Genomic DNA, 6,309 nt, shown 5'->3' with positions numbered 1-6,309 from the left:
AACACTGGTACATCCGGGTACACTGGTACAACTATGTTTACTACGCAGTTCTTATACAGGACACTGATATATGGAAGACATCATAGTATCCTGTAATATTAAACAATATTGTCTTCAAAATGTTGATTAGTAAGATTCAATTACGAGAAAGTAAGTTCATTAGTAATAAATCATGTTAATACAACAAAAAATGCAACATATTAAAGTGCCAAGAAAATGTTACAATATATAATATAAAACGTACGTAAGAGAAAATATTGTTGTATAATGAATCCAAACATATAATACTGATTTACTTATATGACCTTAATTTAAAATAAGATAATAATATTTATAATATTTGTCTTTGACCTAACATTTTAGTTTTCCTTTTTTTAGATGTACGTGAACATATTTTCCTAACTACATAAAATAAACCAATCTGCAATTATAAATTTTCCAAAACTCACATTTTCTAGTCAGTTTTGGCCAGTTCAATGAATTCATTTACACAATTTCAGAAAGGAAGTATTTTCTACAAATTAAAAAGTGCTCCTAGGGGTAAGGAAAAATAAATTCCACCCTGCAACATTTAAGGTTTGCTACAAGAACCATTTTCTCTATGAAAATTTGGAAAAGACTGTTGCTTTTTTATAATAATTCTTACATTTAATTCAAACTTAACAACTATACAAAATATAGTTACGGATCAACGTTCACAAAGGAACTGTTAAATAAATACATAACTAAGGGAAAAAACATCTTTAAGTGATTTTACTGCTTACAAGTTACGTATGTTTTTCAATTTTTCACTGTGTACTGCAAGGAGTACCTAAAAAAATTAATTTAACTTAAAAATTAAGCAATCGTGCACCTGACAGAGTACACGAGTCTGAGGTATTTATTTAAGCGTGTGATCAAATTTAACAAACCACCAAGACAGGCAAACAATAAAAGCCCAATAATGAAATGCATAGCACTGTATACCCCATCGGGCGCACAACACACATTACAAAAGCTCGATGTGTACCCGTGTGGGAAAGATTACATGTACCCGATGGGGTACACATCGTCATGAACATTATAAAAAAATCTATAACAAATTCAACAAAAAATATACATTCAAAAATGTTTTTTTGAAAATTTAAACAATAATAATCTTTTTTTGTAATTAAAATGTACCAATAAAATAAAATATGTAATAAAAAATAAAAACTGTTTGTTTTTTTTTGTCATTTTAATAAGCCGTTAAGGGGTTAAATTAACCGGAAAATTTTATAACATATATTATTTAGATATATCTTAACAGTGTGTATAAATAATGTAAAGAAATACTAATATGGCTATAAAAACGTGGTAAATAAAAACCAAACTGGATATAACTGTAAAGGTTTATAGTAATTTATCCAGCACAGATGATATAAATTTGTTCCGATTTATACAATTTCTAACTCATTTACATTCATAACTAAATGATATTCTACTTACAGTATCAGGACTATCTCCAAAGTTCCTTAAACGATTGAAGAGAGTTTTTATCCACTTCTGGATCATGGCAGATATAGTAGGAATTCTCTGAGATGTGGTAACCATAACTATAAAACAAAGACAAAATTACAGTTTACATAAAATGAATTAAAATTTATTTTGAAAAACACTATTTACAATAATAAATATAGAGAGATAATAACTTTTATTTCAAAATCATCAAGAATTGAAGTGGTATCAAAAGTTTACAATAACAACTTGTAGTAGTGAAGATACGGAGGGCTGTTTTTTAATCAATCAATCAATCAATCAAATATCTTTATTCATTTGAATACATTCAAGTGTACAAGAATAGTGTCAAAATGCCATCATACATATGGCCAATCTTATTACTAAAAATATTTGCTAGTTTGGTCTTTTTAATGACATGAATTCCTCCAACGAGTATAAAAAACTAAGGCTTATAATATACTTTTTTAATTTGGCTTTAAAAATATTAATATCATTTTCCTTTAGAATATTTTCATGCAAACGCCGTTAAAAATACTTTTTCCAATTGTAATTTGGTTTCTTTTTATATAACTCAAGTCGATGGTGCTCTGTTATTATAGTATTTTTCCCATCTGGTGTTGTGAGGGTGTATGTCATTAATTACACTTGAATCAGTTTTTACAATTAAGATTGTTTCATATATGTACATTCCATATACAGTCAAAAGTTCTAATTTTGTAAAATATTCCTTCACAGAATCATTATTTTTCAGACTTAAACATAATACGAATCCCTTTTTTCTGTAGCTTAAGTAGTTTATCCAAGTTTTTTTTTGATGTTGAACCATATAGACTTATTAAGTAAGGGCCGTTCTCCCGTACACGGTAGTAGTTCGCGTTCCTGCCGTAACGAGCGTGCGCCCCGCCTCCCGGCATTCTTAGCGAACAACTTCATGTAGTGATGGGAGAATCGAATACTTTTAAAGAATCGATACAGTGAATTCGAATTCACCCCTGTATTCGAATATGTATTCGAATACTTGTATTCGAATACTTTTGCTCAGCTGAGCGTTTTTAACAGACAGGTCTAGACCTGTCTTACTTTGTTTGTCACGAATTCATCACTGTATTCGAATACTTTGGCTTTTGGTGCCTCGTATAAACAAGTCATACCCATGATATAACGAACTTCAGAAGAAATATCTTTGTTTACCTGCTACTTCAGTTTCGTCTGAAAGGCTATTTTCCACAGCAAGTCCTGTCACTAATTACCGAATAAATAAACTGAAGCCAGAAAACATCAATAATATTTTTGTTTTTACACAACTATATAAAATAAATATTCATATTTGTTTTTATTGCTTAGAACTGTAACTCAGTTATAATATATCATATAATATATATATATATATATGAGATATATAATATAATATGTATTTTTAAATTTAATACTTATACAATTAATTATACTTTTTTTAAAGTATTACAATTTGTAATTATTTTTTCAAATTATGAATCACCCCCTAAATTATTCATTTCAAAGTCTCCATATATGTATTCATTTTTAAACCTCATATGAATACAAATACAGCTCTTGGATATTTTATTTGAATACTATTTGTTAGAATAAATGAATACTCCAGGTTTGAATTCAATTCATCCAGAGAAATTGTATTCATTTCAAAAGTATTCGAATCCATTTTTGATGTATTCCGAATATGTGAATACTCTGGCTGTATTCGAATACTATTCGATTCTGTATTCGATTCTCCCATCACTAACTTCATGCCAGTTGCAGCTCTGTAGCTAACCTGTATGCATTACTGTGGATCTTTAAAATGTTTAAGATTATCGAATCACACGCCGCGTGTGAGATTCGGTCAGTGATTCGATTTTTGACTGCAAGAAACATGTCGGCTGCTGACATTCACCGTCAGCTTTGTGAGGTGTATGGTGCCAAGGCAATGAGTGAAGGGTATTAAAGTGCGGAAATGGGTCCGAGAATTTAAAGATGGCCGCGAAAATGTCCACGATGAAGATCGCTCAGGCCGGCCATCTGTGATCACGGGAGATTTGATTACTGCAGTTGACGCAAAAATTCATGAGGACCGACGGTTCACAATAACCACTCTCTCTATGGAATTTCCTCAAGTGTCCAGGTCAGTACTGTACAAAATTGTGTCAGAAAACCTAAACTTTAAAAAAAATTGTGCTCAAGATGGGTACCCAAACTTCTCACTGAGGATCACAAAAAAAAAGAGATTAAGCAGTTCTTTGACTTTCTTGACCCGCTACGACGAGGAAGGAGACGACATGTTGAGTCGAATTGTCACAGGAGATGAAACATGGGTATCCCATATCACTCCTGAATCAAAGCAACAGTCCATGGAATGGCGGCACACAAACATCTCCAGTCAAAGTCAAAGCCAAGCAAACACTGTCGCGGCGCAAAGTTATGGCAACTGTGTTCTGGGACAGGCGCGGTGTTTTGCTAGTGGACTTTATGCCCGCGAGGAATGACGATTAACTCAGAAGCCTACTGCGCAACCCTGGCCAGTCTCCGACGCGCCATTCAGAACAAAAGACGCGGCATGCTGACAAAGGGAATTCTGCTCCTCCACGACAATGCAAGGCCTCACACCGCTGCTCGGACACAGGAAATGATCGACTCTTTTGGCTGGGAAGTTTTGAATCATCCGCCGTACAGCCCCGACCTTGCTCCGAGCGATTTCCACCTTTTTCGTTACTTGAAAAATCATCTTGGCGGGAAGCGCTACAATGACGACGAAGAAGTCAAGACGGCCGTGAACTCCTGGTTGTCAGAGCAGGCGGCAGATTTCTTTGAAGAGGGATTTCAAAACTTAGTTTTAAGATATGATAAGTGCCTTAACAAACAAGACAACTATGTAGAAAAATAAAGAAAAGTATGCAGATTCTGAAATAAATCGTATTTTGAAAAAAAATAATTGTTGTTTATTTACAAAAAAAAAAACGGCCCTTACTTAAAAAAACAGCCCTCGTACATTGTCAAAAATTGGTCTCATTGAAAAATTCATTTAAATAATAAAAAGGCCTCTCTGACAGCCAATGATACAGTTTATTCTTCAAATCTCTAGCCTTTTACATTTAGCCTCCATGTACAAAGGTTTCTGCTCACAAAAGGTCCTGTAGATTATTTTATTTTACTACATACAAATCTTCTTAGAGAAGTATTCTTGGAATTCAACTTTTAAAATAATTTAACTGCTGAATATTATTGAAAGATACAACTTTTATATAGGTTAATTCCATAACTGTATATTAACTAAACTTATGATTACAATATTTGGATTTTTGTAACATTTAAATTAGTTTTTAATGATTTTAAATTTTACACTGTAAGCACATGACATATATGGAAATAAATTATGAATCAATCGATCTAGCAATCAACTTGAGAAGCTCTAACCTAAGAACACTCACAAGAAGATTTAGTTAAGTTACTACAGAAGCTCTAGCCTAGGAACACTCACAAGGAGTCGATGTAGTTAAGTTACTACAGAAGCTCTAACCTAGGAACACTCACAAGGAGTCGATGTAGTTAAGTTACTACAGAAGCTCTAACCTAGGAAACACTCACAAGGAGTAGGTACAGTTGAGTTTCTACAGAAGCTCTAACGTAGGAATAGTCACAAGGAGTAGATGCAGTTGAGTTTCTACAGAAGCTCTAACCTAGGAACACTTACAAGGAGTCGATGTTAGTTAAGTTACTACAGAAGCTCTAGCCTAGGAACACTCACAAGGAGTCGATGTAAGTTAAGTTACTACAGAAGCTCTAACCTAGGTAACACTCACAAGGAGTAGATACAGTTGAGTTTCTACAGAAGCTCTAACCTAGGTAACACTTACAAGGAGTCGATGTAGTTTAAGTTACTACAGAAGCTCTAACCTAGGAACACTCACACGGAGTATATACAGTTGAGTTTCTACAGAAGCTCTAACCTAGGAATAGTCACAAGGAGTAGATACAGTTGAGTTTCTACAGAAGCTCTAACCTAGGAATAGTCACAAGGAGTAGATGCAGTTGAGTTTCTACAGAAGCTCTAACCTAGGAACACTCACAAGGAGTAGATGTAGTTAAGTTTCTCGCTGAGGCTGAGCCCCTGGTTGCTCTGCAGGAAGGTTGCCAGCTCTATCACTCGCACTGCTGCTGTCACCCCATCCTTGTCCAGCACCCCCGTGCCACACATGAAGCCTATGGACTCCTCGAAGGCAAACAGTACCGTCTTTCCTTGGGCAAACCAGCTCAGCACTGCGTGTTCCCATCCACTTGAAGCCCGTCAGTGTTTTCCTGCACATTATTAGTGTGGCATTTAAAATGCCAAGTCCTTATTTTTAAATACCAGATATTTGGAAAATGTCCTATGACATAGATAAATAAATCCCTTTACCCATGCCCCCAGCGGGAATCACTTCTATTCTGCTTGGTTTAATACCTTCTCAGTTGACCCCCATAACCTACCACTCGGACAAGCTCCCCGCAGCAAAAAACCGGTGTGTCACTCCAAATCCTGGGCAACCGATATGGATGTTCAAGGAGCGGCATATCACTAAACTGCAAATGTCGAGATATCTGGGGTTGCAAGGCAATTCGGTAGGTCTAGTATGTCTTTTTCTTCTGTGCGGGAGGATGACTGTTGGATGTTGAGGTGAGGTATCGTTCCCTAAGTATCAGATAGTGTTCATCTTGCTAGCCCCATGAAGGGTGTGCCGACCCTCTGCCTGCTATTGATTGGAAGAGGCTGGTTTCAGAGCTGGGCCTCACACCCTTCTTCCGGGGGGACATGACGTTTAAGATTTAGTTGCCCTTAGA

The 6,309-nt window shown here is 35.2% G+C and overlaps 1 pseudogene; it reads right to left on the bottom strand.

Moving 5' to 3' along the window:
• Positions 1 to 1,398: 1,398 nt before the first annotated feature.
• On the bottom strand, positions 1,399 to 5,795 carry LOC124374815 (annotated as a pseudogene).
• Between the last annotated feature and the right edge of the window lie 514 nt (positions 5,796 to 6,309).

The sequence above is a fragment of the Homalodisca vitripennis genome, unplaced genomic scaffold (genome assembly GCF_021130785.1).
Source record: "Homalodisca vitripennis isolate AUS2020 unplaced genomic scaffold, UT_GWSS_2.1 ScUCBcl_10277;HRSCAF=19085, whole genome shotgun sequence".
In the NCBI taxonomy this organism is placed as follows: Eukaryota; Metazoa; Arthropoda; class Insecta; order Hemiptera; family Cicadellidae; genus Homalodisca; species Homalodisca vitripennis.
Note: the sequence above shows the minus strand (reverse complement) of the source record. Positions and strands in the feature narration are given on the sequence as shown.